The sequence below is a fragment of the Lissotriton vulgaris genome, chromosome 10, assembly GCF_964263255.1.
Source record: "Lissotriton vulgaris chromosome 10, aLisVul1.2, whole genome shotgun sequence".
Classification (NCBI taxonomy): Eukaryota; Metazoa; Chordata; class Amphibia; order Caudata; family Salamandridae; genus Lissotriton; species Lissotriton vulgaris.
The window spans coordinates 837,219,806-837,234,065 of record NC_141698.1 but is presented as its reverse complement, the minus strand read 5'-3'; positions in this window follow the sequence as shown (position 1 = coordinate 837,234,065).

Genomic DNA, 14,260 nt, shown 5'->3' with positions numbered 1-14,260 from the left:
TCCCATGAAGGGACCAGTGCACCAAAGATATCCCATGAAGGGACCAGTGCACCAAAGATATCCCATGAAGGGACAGATATCCCAATAAGGGACCAGTGCACCAAAGATATCCCATGAACGGACCATGCACCAAAGATATCCCATGAAGGGACAGATATCCCATGAAGGGACCAGTGCATCAAAGATATCCCATGAAGGGACCAGTGCATCAAAGATATCCCATGAAGGGACCAGTGCATCAAAGATATCCCATGAAGGGACCAGTGCATCAAAGATATCCCATGAAGGGACAGATCCCATGAAGGGACCAGTGCATCAAAGATATCCCATGAAGGGACAGATATCCCATGAAGGGACCAGTTCACCAAAGATATCCCATGAAGGGACCAGTGCATCAATGATATCCCATGAAGGGACCAGTGCATCAAAGATATCCCATGAAGGGACCAGTGCATCAAAGATATCCCATGAAGGGACCAGTGCATCAAAGATATCCCATGAAGGGACCAGTGCATCAAAGATATCCCATGAAGGGACAGATATCCCATGAAGGGACCAGTGCACAAAAGATATCCCATGAAGGGACCAGTGCACAAAAGATATCCCATGAAGGGACAGATATCCCATGAAGGGACCAGTGCACCAAAGATAACCCATAAAGGGACAGATATCCCATGAAGGGACCAGTGCACCAAAGATAACCCATAAAGGGACCGATATCCCATGAAGGGACCAGTGCACCAAAGATATCCCATGAAGGGACAGATATCCCATGAAGGGACCAGTGCATCAAAAATATCCCATGAAGGGACAGATATCCCATGAAGGGACCAGTTCACCAAAGATATCCCATGAAGGGACCAGTGCACCAAAGATATCCCATGAAGGGACCAGTGCATCAAAGATATCCCATGAAGGGACCAGTGCATCAAAGATATCCCATGAAGGGACAGATATCCCATGAAGGGACCAGTGCACAAAAGATATCCCATGAAGGGACCAGTGCACAAAAGATATCCCATGAAGGGACAGATATTCAATGAAGGGACCAGTGCACCAAAGATAACCCATAAAGGGACCGATATCCCATGAAGGGACCAGTGCACCAAAGATATCCCATGAAGGGACAGATATCCCATGAAGGGACCAGTGCACCAAAGATATCCCATGAAGGGACCAGTGCACCAAAGATATCCCATGAAGGGACCAGTGCACCAAAGATATCCCATGAAGGGACCAGTGCATCAAAGATATCCCATGAAGGGACCAGTGCATCAAAAATATCCCATGAAGGGACCAGTGCATCAAAGATATCCCATGAAGGGACCAGTGCATCAAAGATATCCCATGAAGGGACAGATATCCCATCAAGGGACCAGTGAACAAAAGATATCCCATGAAGGGACAGATATCCCATGAAGGGACCAGTGCACCAAAGATATCCCATAAAGGGACCGATATCCCATGAAGGGACCAGTGCACCAAAGATATCCCATGAAGGGACAGATATCCCATCAAGGGACCAGTGCACAAAAGATATCCCATGAAGGGACAGATATCCCATGAAGGGACCAGTGCACAAAAGATATCCCATGAAGGGACAGATATCCCATGAAGGGACCAGTGCACCAAAGATATCCCATAAAGGGACAGATATCCCATGAAGGGACCAGTGCACAAAAGATATCCCATGAAGGGACTAGTGCATCAAAGATATCCCATGAAGGGACCATTGCATCAAAGATATCCAATGAAGGGACCAGGCATCAAAGACATCCCATGAAGGGACCAGTGCACCAAAGATATCCCATGAAGGGACCAGTGCACCAAAGATATCCCACGAAGGGACAGATATCCCATGAAGGGACCAGTGCACCAAAGATATCCCATAAAGGGACAGATATCCCATGAAGGGACCAGTGCACCAAAGATATCCCCTAAAAGGGACCGATATCCCATGAAGGGACCAGTGCATTATAGATATCCCATGAAGGGACAGATATCCCATGAAGGGACCAGCGCACCAAAGATATCCCATGAAGGGACCAGTGCATCAAAGATATCCCATGAAGGGACCAGTGCATCAAAGATATCCCATGAAGGGACCAGTGCATCAAAGACATCCCATGAAGGGACCAGTGCATCAAAGATATCCCATGAAGGGACCAGTGCACCAAAGATATCCCATGAAGGGACCAGTGCACCAAAGATATCCCATGAAGGGACTTATATCCCATGAAGGGACCAGTGCATCAAAGATATCCCATGAAGGGACAGATATCCCATGAAGGGACCAGTGCATCAAAGATATTCCATGAAGGGACCAGTGCACCAAGTTTAGCCCATGAAGGGACAGATATTCCATGAAGGGACCAGTGCATCAAAGATATCCCATGAAGGGACAGATATCCCATGAAAGGACCAGTGCACCAAAGATATCCCATGAAGGGACCAGTGCATCAAAGATATCCCATGAAGGGACAGATATCCCATGAAGGGACCAGTGCATCAAAGATATCCCATGAAGGGACAGATATCCCATGAAGGGACCGTGCATCAAAGATATCCCATGAAGGGACAGATATCCCATGAAGGGACCAGTGCACCAAAGATATCCCATGAAGGGACCAGTGCATCAAAGATATCCCATGAAGGGACCAGTGCACCAAAGATATCCCATGAAGGGACCAGTGCACCAAAGATATCCCATGAAGGGACCAGTGCACCAAAGATATCCCATGAAGGGACCAGTGCATCAAAGATATCCCATGAAGGGACCATTGCATCAAAGATATCCCATGAAGGGACAGATATCCCATGAAGGGACCAGTGCATCAAAGATATCCCATTAAGGGACAGATATCCCATGAAGGGACCAGTGCATCAAAGATATCCCATGAAGGGACAGATATCCCATGAAGGGACCAGTGCATCAAAGATATCCCATGAAGGGACCAGTGCACAAAAGATAACCCATGAAGGGACAGATATCCCATGAAGGGACCAGTGCATCAAAGATATCCCATTAAGGGACAGATATCCCATGAAAGGACCAGTGCACCAAAGATATCCCATGAAGGGACCAGTGCATCAAAGATATCCCATGAAGGGACCAGTGCATCAAAGATATCCCATGAAGGGACCAGTGCATCAAAGATATCCCATGAAGGGACCAGTGCACCAAGGATATCCCATTGAAGGGACTGATATCCTATGAAGGGACCAGTGCACCAAGGTTAGCCCATGAAGGGACAGATATTCCATGAAGGGACCAGTGCATCAAAGATATCCCATGAAGGGACAGATATCCCATGAAAGGACCAGTGCACCAAAGATATCCCATGAAGGGACCAGTGCATCAAAGATATCCCATGAAGGGACAGATATCCCATGAAGGGACCAGTGCATCAAAGATATCCCATGAAGGGACAGATATCCCATGAAGGGACCAGTGCATCAAAGATATCCCATGAAGGGACCAGTGCACAAAAGATATCCCATGAAGGGACCAGTGCATCAAAGATATCCCATGAAGGGACCATTGCATCAAAGATATCCCATGAAGGGACCAGTGCATCAAAGACATCCCATGAAGGGACCAGTGCATCAAAGATATCCCATGAAGGGACCAGTGCACCAAAGATATCCCATGAAGGGACAGATATCCCATGAAGGGACCAGTGCACAAAAGATATCCCATGAAGGGACAGATATCCCATGAAGGGACCAGTGCACGAAAGATATCCCATGAAGGGACAGATATCCCATGAAGGGACCAGTGCACAAAAGATATCCCATAAAGGGACAGATATCCCATGAAGGGACCAGTGCACCAAAGATATCCCATGAAGGGACCAGTGCACCAAAGATATCCCATGAAGGGACCAGTGCACCAAAGATATCCCATGAAGGGACCAGTGCACCAAAGATATCCCATGAAGGGACAGATATCCCAATAAGGGACCAGTGCACCAAAGATATCCCATGAACGGACCATGCACCAAAGATATCCCATGAAGGGACAGATATCCCATGAAGGGACCAGTGCATCAAAGATATCCCATGAAGGGACCAGTGCATCAAAGATATCCCATGAAGGGACCAGTGCATCAAAGATATCCCATGAAGGGACCAGTGCATCAAAGATATCCCATGAAGGGACAGATCCCATGAAGGGACCAGTGCATCAAAGATATCCCATGAAGGGACAGATATCCCATGAAGGGACCAGTGCATCAAAGATATCCCATGAAGGGACCAGTGCATCAAAGATATCCCATGAAGGGACCAGTGCATCAAAGATATCCCATGAAAGGACCAGTTCATCAAAGATATCCCATGAAGGGACAGATCCCATGAAGGGACCAGTGCATCAAAGATATCCCATGAAGGGACAGATATCCCATGAAGGGACCAGTTCACCAAAGATATCCCATGAAGGGACCAGTGCATCAATGATATCCCATGAAGGGACCAGTGCATCAAAGATATCCCATGAAGGGACCAGTGCATCAAAGATATCCCATGAAGGGACAGATATCCCATGAAGGGACCAGTGCACAAAAGATATCCCATGAAGGGACCAGTGCACAAAAGATATCCCATGAAGGGACAGATATCCCATGAAGGGACCAGTGCACCAAAGATAACCCATAAAGGGACAGATATCCCATGAAGGGACCAGTGCACCAAAGATAACCCATAAAGGGACCGATATCCCATGAAGGGACCAGTGCACCAAAGATATCCCATGAAGGGACAGATATCCCATGAAGGGACCAGTGCATCAAAAATATCCCATGAAGGGACATATATCCCATGAAGGGACCAGTTCACCAAAGATATCCCATGAAGGGACCAGTGCATAAATGATATCCCATGAAGTGACCAGTGCATCAAAGATATCCCATGAAGGGACCAGTGCATCAAAGATATCCCATGAAGGGACCAGTGCACAAAAGATATCCCATGAAGGGACCAGTGCACAAAAGATATCCCATGAAGGGACAGATATCCCATGAAGGGACCAGTGCACCAAAGATATCCCATAAAGGGACCGATATCCCATGAAGGGACCAGTGCACAAAAGATATCCCATGAAGGGACCAGTGCACCAACGATATCCCATGAAGGGACCATTGCATCAAAGATATCCCATGAAGGGACCAGTGCAAAGATATCCCATGAAGGGACCAGTGCATCAAAGATATCCCATGAAGGGACCAGTGCATCAAAGATATCCCATGAAGGGACCATTGCATCAAAGATATCCCATGAAGGGACAGATATCCCATGAAGGGACCAGTGCATCAAAGATATCCCATGAAGGGACAGATATCCCATGAAGGGACCAGTGCATCAAAAATATACCATGAAGGGACAGATATCCAATGAAGGGACCAGTGCATCAAAGATATCCCATGAAGGGACCAGTGCACAAAAGATATCCCATGAAGGGACAGATATCCCATGAAGGGACCAGTGCATCAAAGATATCCCATTAAGGGACAGATATCCCATGAAAGGACCAGTGCACCAAAGATATCCCATGAAGGGACCAGTGCATCAAAGATATCCCATGAAGGGACCAGTGCATCAAATATATCCCATGAAGGGACCAGTGCATCAAAGATATCCCATGAAGGGACCAGTGCATCAAAGATATCCCATGAAGGGACCAGTGCACCAAAGATATCCCATTGAAGGGACTGATATCCCATGAAGGGACCAGTGCACCAAGGTTAGCCCATGAAGGGACAGATATTCCATGAAGGGACCAGTGCATCAAAGATATCCCATGAAGGGACAGATATCCCATGAAAGGACCAGTGCACCAAAGATATCCCATGAAGGGACCAGTGCATCAAAGATATCCCATGAAGGGACAGATATCCCATGAAGGGACCAGTGCATCAAAGATATCCCATGAAGGGACCAGTGCACAAAAGATATCCCATGAAGGGACCAGTGCATCAAAGATATCCCATGAAGGGACCATTGCATCAAAGATATCCCATGAAGGGACCAGTGCATCAAAGACATCCCATGAAGGGACCAGTGCATCAAAGATATCCCATGAAGGGACCAGTGCACCAAAGATATCCCATGAAGGGACGGATATCCCATGAAGGGACCAGTGCACAAAAGATATCCCATGAAGGGACCAGTGCACAAAAGATATCCCATAAAGGGACAGATATCCCATGAAGGGACCAGTGCATCAAAGATATCCCATGAAGGGACAGATATCCCATGAAGGGACCAGTGCATCAAAGATATCCCATGAAGGGACCAGTGCATCAATGACATCCCATGAAGGGACCAGTGCATCAAAGACATCCCATCAAGGGACCAGTGCACCAAAGATATCTATGAAGGGACCAGTGCACCAAAGATATCCCATGAAGGGACCAGTGCACCAAAGATATCCCATGAAGGGACCAGTGCACCAAAGATATCCCATGAAGGGACCAGTGCACCAAAGATATCCCATGAAGGGACCAGTGCACCAAAGATATCCCATGAAGGGACAGATATCCCAATAAGGGACCAGTGCACCAAAGATATCCCATGAACGGACCATGCACCAAAGATATCCCATGAAGGGACAGATATCCCATGAAGGGACCAGTGCATCAAAGATATCCCATGAAGGGACCAGTGCATCAAAGATATCCCATGAAGGGACCAGTGCATCAAAGATATCCCATGAAGGGACCAGTGCATCAAAGATATCCCATGAAGGGACAGATCCCATGAAGGGACCAGTGCATCAAAGATATCCCATGAAGGGACAGATATCCCATGAAGGGACCAGTTCACCAAAGATATCCCATGAAGGGACCAGTGCATCAATGATATCCCATGAAGGGACCAGTGCATCAAAGATATCCCATGAAGGGACCAGTGCATCAAAGATATCCCATAAAGGGACCAGTGCATCAAAGATATCCCATGAAGGGACCAGTGCATCAAAGATATCCCATGAAGGGACCAGTGCATCAAAGATATCCCATGAAGGGACAGATATCCCATGAAGGGACCAGTGCACAAAAGATATCCCATGAAGGGACCAGTGCACAAAAGATATCCCATGAAGGGACAGATATCCCATGAAGGGACCAGTGCACCAAAGATAACCCATAAAGGGACAGATATCCCATGAAGAGTCCAGTGCACCAAAGATATCCCATGAAGGGACAGATATCCCATGAAGGGACCAGTGCACCAAAGATATCCCATGAAGGGACCATTGCATCAAAGATATCCCATGAAGGGACCAGTGCATCAAAGATATCCCATGAAGGGACCAGTGCATCAAAGATATCCCATGAAGGGACCAGTGCATCAAAGATATCCCATGAAGGGACCAGTGCATCAAAGATATCCCATGAAGGGACCAGTGCACAAAAGATATCCCATGAAGGGACAGATATCCCATGAAGGGACCAGTGCATTAAAGATATCTCATAAAGGGATCGATATCCCATGAAGGGACCAGTGCACCAAAGATATCCCATGAAGGGACCAGTGCACAAAAGATATCCCATGAAGGGACAGATATCCCATGAAGGGACCAGTGCATCAAAGATATCCCATGAAGGGACAGATATCCCATGAAAGGACCAGTGCACCAAAGATATCCCATGAAGGGACCAGTGCATCAAAGATATCCCATGAAGGGACCAGTGCACCAAAGATATCCCATGAAGGGACCAGTACATCAAAGATATCCCATGAAGGGACCAGTGCATCAAAGATATCCCATGAAGGGACCATTGCATCAAAGATATCCCATGAAGGGACAGATATCCCATGAAGGGACCAGTGCATCAAAGATATCCCATGAAGGGACAGATATCCCATGAAGGGACCAGTGCATCAAAGATATCCCATGAAGGGACAGATATCCCATGAAGGGACCAGTGCATCAAAGATATCCCATGAAGGGACCAGTGCACAAAAGATATCCCATGAAGGGACAGATATCCCATGAAGGGACCAGTGCATCAAAGATATCCCATTAAGGGACAGATATCCCATGAAAGGACCAGTGCACCAAAGATATCCCATGAAGGGACCAGTGCATCAAAGATATCCCATGAAGGGACCAGTGCATCAAAGATATCCCATGAAGGGACCAGTGCATCAAAGATATCCTATGAAGGGACCAGTGCACCAATGATATCCCATTGAAGGGACTCATATCCCATGAAGGGACCAGTGCACCAAGGTTAGCCCATGAAGGGACAGATATTCCATGAAGGGACCAGTGCATCAAAGATATCCCATGAAGGGACAGATATCCCATGAAAGGACCAGTGCACCAAAGATATCCCATGAAGGGACCAGTGCATCAAAGATATCCCATGAAGGGACTGATATCCCATGAATGGACCAGTGCACCAAGGTTAGCCCATGAAGGGACAGATATTCCATGAAGGGACCAGTGCATCAAAGATATCCCATGAAGGGACAGATATCGCATGAAAGGACCAGTGCACACAAGATATCCCATGAAGGGACCAGTGCATCAAAGATATCCCATGAAGGGACCATTGCATCAAAGATATCCCATGAAGGGACCAGTGCATCAAAGACATCCCATGAAGGGACCAGTGCATCAAAGATATCCCATGAAGGGACCAGTGCACCAAAGATATCCCATGAAGGGACAGATATCCCATGAAGGGACCAGTGCACAAAAGATATCCCATGAAGGGACCAGTGCACAAAAGATATCCCATGAAGGGACAGATATCCCATGAAGGGACCAGTGCACAAAAGATATCCCATGAAGGGACCAGTGCACTAAAGATATCCCATGAAGGGACCAGTGCACTAAAGATATCCCATGAAGGGACCAGTGCATCAAAGATATCTCATGAAGGGACCAGTGCACCAAAGATATCCCATGAAGGGACAGATATCCCATGAAGGGACCAGTGCACAAAAGATATCCCATGAAGGGACAGATATCCCATGAAAGGACCAGTGCACCAAAGATATCCCATGAAGGGACTAGTGCATCAAAGATATCCCATGAAGGGACAGATATCCCATGAAGGGACCAGTGCATCAAAGATATCCCATGAAGGGACAGATATCCCATAAAGGGACCAGTGCATTAAAGATTTCCCATGAAGGGACCAGTGCACAAAAGATATCCCATGAAGGGACCAGTGCATCAAAGATATCCCAAAGGGACCATTGCATCAAAGATATCCCATGAAGGGACCAGTGCATCAAAGACATCCCATGAAGGGACCAGTGCATCAAAGATATCCCATGAAGGGACCAGTGCACCAAAGATATCCCATGAAGGGACGGATATCCCATGAAGGGACCAGTGCACAAAAGATATCCCATGAAGGGACCAGTGCACAAAAGATATCCCATAAAGGGACAGATATCCCATGAAGGGACCAGTGCATCAAAGATATCCCATGAAGGGACAGATATCCCATGAAGGGACCAGTGCATCAAAGATATCCCATGAAGGGACCAGTGCATCAATGACATCCCATGAAGGGACCAGTGCATCAAAGACATCCCATCAAGGGACCAGTGCACCAAAGATATCTATGAAGGGACCAGTGCACCAAAGATATCCCATGAAGGGACCAGTGCACCAAAGATATCCCATGAAGGGACCAGTGCACCAAAGATATCCCATGAAGGGACCAGTGCACCAAAGATATCCCATGAAGGGACAGATATCCCAATAAGGGACCAGTGCACCAAAGATATCCCATGAACGGACCATGCACCAAAGATATCCCATGAAGGGACAGATATCCCATGAAGGGACCAGTGCATCAAAGATATCCCATGAAGGGACCAGTGCATCAAAGATATCCCATGAAGGGACCAGTGCATCAAAGATATCCCATGAAGGGACCAGTGCATCAAAGATATCCCATGAAGGGACCAGTTCATCAAAGATATCCCATGAAGGGACAGATCCCATGAAGGGACCAGTGCATCAAAGATATCCCATGAAGGGACTGATATCCCATGAATGGACCAGTGCACCAAGGTTAGCCCATGAAGGGACAGATATTCCATGAAGGGACCAGTGCATCAAAGATATCCCATGAAGGGACAGATATCGCATGAAAGGACCAGTGCACACAAGATATCCCATGAAGGGACCAGTGCATCAAAGATATCCCATGAAGGGACCATTGCATCAAAGATATCCCATGAAGGGACCAGTGCATCAAAGACATCCCATGAAGGGACCAGTGCATCAAAGATATCCCATGAAGGGACCAGTGCACCAAAGATATCCCATGAAGGGACAGATATCCCATGAAGGGACCAGTGCACAAAAGATATCCCATGAAGGGACCAGTGCACAAAAGATATCCCATGAAGGGACAGATATCCCATGAAGGGACCAGTGCACAAAAGATATCCCATGAAGGGACCAGTGCACTAAAGATATCCCATGAAGGGACCAGTGCACTAAAGATATCCCATGAAGGGACCAGTGCATCAAAGATATCTCATGAAGGGACCAGTGCACCAAAGATATCCCATGAAGGGACAGATATCCCATGAAGGGACCAGTGCACAAAAGATATCCCATGAAGGGACAGATATCCCATGAAAGGACCAGTGCACCAAAGATATCCCATGAAGGGACTAGTGCATCAAAGATATCCCATGAAGGGACAGATATCCCATGAAGGGACCAGTGCATCAAAGATATCCCATGAAGGGACAGATATCCCATAAAGGGACCAGTGCATTAAAGATTTCCCATGAAGGGACCAGTGCACAAAAGATATCCCATGAAGGGACCAGTGCATCAAAGATATCCCAAAGGGACCATTGCATCAAAGATATCCCATGAAGGGACCAGTGCATCAAAGACATCCCATGAAGGGACCAGTGCATCAAAGATATCCCATGAAGGGACCAGTGCACCAAAGATATCCCATGAAGGGACGGATATCCCATGAAGGGACCAGTGCACAAAAGATATCCCATGAAGGGACCAGTGCACAAAAGATATCCCATAAAGGGACAGATATCCCATGAAGGGACCAGTGCATCAAAGATATCCCATGAAGGGACAGATATCCCATGAAGGGACCAGTGCATCAAAGATATCCCATGAAGGGACCAGTGCATCAATGACATCCCATGAAGGGACCAGTGCATCAAAGACATCCCATCAAGGGACCAGTGCACCAAAGATATCTATGAAGGGACCAGTGCACCAAAGATATCCCATGAAGGGACCAGTGCACCAAAGATATCCCATGAAGGGACCAGTGCACCAAAGATATCCCATGAAGGGACCAGTGCACCAAAGATATCCCATGAAGGGACAGATATCCCAATAAGGGACCAGTGCACCAAAGATATCCCATGAACGGACCATGCACCAAAGATATCCCATGAAGGGACAGATATCCCATGAAGGGACCAGTGCATCAAAGATATCCCATGAAGGGACCAGTGCATCAAAGATATCCCATGAAGGGACCAGTGCATCAAAGATATCCCATGAAGGGACCAGTGCATCAAAGATATCCCATGAAGGGACCAGTTCATCAAAGATATCCCATGAAGGGACAGATCCCATGAAGGGACCAGTGCATCAAAGATATCCCATGAAGGGACAGATATCCCATGAAGGGACCAGTTCACCAAAGATATCCCATGAAGGGACTAGTGCATCAATGATATCCCATGAAGGGACCAGTGCATCAAAGATATCCCATGAAGGGACCAGTGCATCAAAGATATCCCATGAAGGGACCAGTGCATCAAAGATATCCCATGAAGGGACAGATATCCCATGAAGGGACCAGTGCACAAAAGATATCCCATGAAGGGACCAGTGCACAAAAGATATCCCATGAAGGGACAGATATCCCATGAAGGGACCAGTGCACCAAAGATAACCCATAAAGGGACAGATATCCCATGAAGGGACCAGTGCACCAAAGATAACCCATAAAGGGACCGATATCCCATGAAGGGACCAGTGCACCAAAGATATCCCATGAAGGGACAGATATCCCATGAAGGGACCAGTGCATCAAAAATATCCCATGAAGGGACATATATCCCATGAAGGGACCAGTTCACCAAAGATATCCCATGAAGGGACCAGTGCATAAATGATATCCCATGAAGTGACCAGTGCATCAAAGATATCCCATGAAGGGACCAGTGCATCAAAGATATCCCATGAAGGGACCAGTGCACAAAAGATATCCCATGAAGGGACCAGTGCACAAAAGATATCCCATGAAGGGACAGATATCCCATGAAGGGACCAGTGCACCAAAGATATCCCATAAAGGGACCGATATCCCATGAAGGGACCAGTGCACAAAAGATATCCCATGAAGGGACCAGTGCACCAACGATATCCCATGAAGGGACCATTGCATCAAAGATATCCCATGAAGGGACCAGTGCAAAGATATCCCATGAAGGGACCAGTGCATCAAAGATATCCCATGAAGGGACCATTGCATCAAAGATATCCCATGAAGGGACAGATATCCCATGAAGGGACCAGTGCATCAAAGATATCCCATGAAGGGACAGATATCCCATGAAGGGACCAGTGCATCAAAAATATACCATGAAGGGACAGATATCCCATGAAGGGACCAGTGCATCAAAGATATCCCATGAAGGGACCAGTGCACAAAAGATATCCCATGAAGGGACAGATATCCCATGAAGGGACCAGTGCATCAAAGATATCCCATTAAGGGACAGATATCCCATGAAAGGACCAGTGCACCAAAGATATCCCATGAAGGGACCAGTGCATCAAAGATATCCCATGAAGGGACCAGTGCATCAAAGATATCCCATGAAGGGACCAGTGCATCAAAGATATCCCATGAAGGGACCAGTGCATCAAAGATATCCCATGAAGGGACCAGTGCATCAAAGATATCCCATGAAGGGACCAGTGCACCAAAGATATCCCATTGAAGGGACTGATATCCCATGAAGGGACCAGTGCACCAAGGTTAGCCCATGAAGGGACAGATATCCCATGAAAGGACCAGTGCACCAAAGATATCCCATGAAGGGACCAGTGCATCAAAGATATCCCATGAAGGGACTGATATCCCATGAAGGGACCAGTGCACCAAGGTTAGCCCATGAAGGGACAGATATTCCATGAAGGGACCAGTGCATCAAAGATATCCCATGAAGGGACAGATATCCCATGAAAGGACCAGTGCACCAAAGATATCCCATGAAGGGACCAGTGCATCAAAGATATCCCATGAAGGGACAGATATCCCATGAAGGGACCAGTGCATCAAAGATATCCCATGAAGGGACCAGTGCACAAAAGATATCCCATGAAGGGACCAGTGCATCAAAGATATCCCATGAAGGGACCATTGCATCAAAGATATCCCATGAAGGGACCAGTGCATCAAAGACATCCCATGAAGGGACCAGTGCATCAAAGATATCCCATGAAGGGACCAGTGCACCAAAGATATCCCATGAAGGGACGGATATCCCATGAAGGGACCAGTGCACAAAAGATATCCCATGAAGGGATCAGTGCACAAAAGATATCCCATAAAGGGACAGATATCCCATGAAGGGACCAGTGCATCAAAGATATCCCATGAAGGGACAGATATCCCATGAAGGGACCAGTGCATCAAAGATATCCCATGAAGGGACCAGTGCATCAATGACATCCCATGAAGGGACCAGTGCATCAAAGACATCCCATCAAGGGACCAGTGCACCAAAGATATCCATGAAGGGACCAGTGCACCAAAGATATCCCATGAAGGGACCAGTGCACCAAAGATATCCCATGAAGGGACCAGTGCACCAAAGATATCCCATGAAGGGACCAGTGCACCAAAGATATCCCATGAAGGGACAGATATCCCAATAAGGGACCAGTGCACCAAAGATATCCCATGAACGGACCATGCACCAAAGATATCCCATGAAGGGACAGATATCCCATGAAGGGACCAGTGCATCAAAGATATCCCATGAAGGGACCAGTGCATCAAAGATATCCCATGAAGGGACCAGTGCATCAAAAATATCCCATGAAGGGACCAGTGCATCAAAGATATCCCATGAAGGGACAGATCCCATGAAGGGACCAGTGCATCAAAGATATCCCATGAAGGGACAGATATCCCATGAAGGGACCAGTTCACCAAAGATATCCCATGAAGGGACCAGTGCATCAATGATATCCCATGAAGGGACCAGTGCATCAAAGATA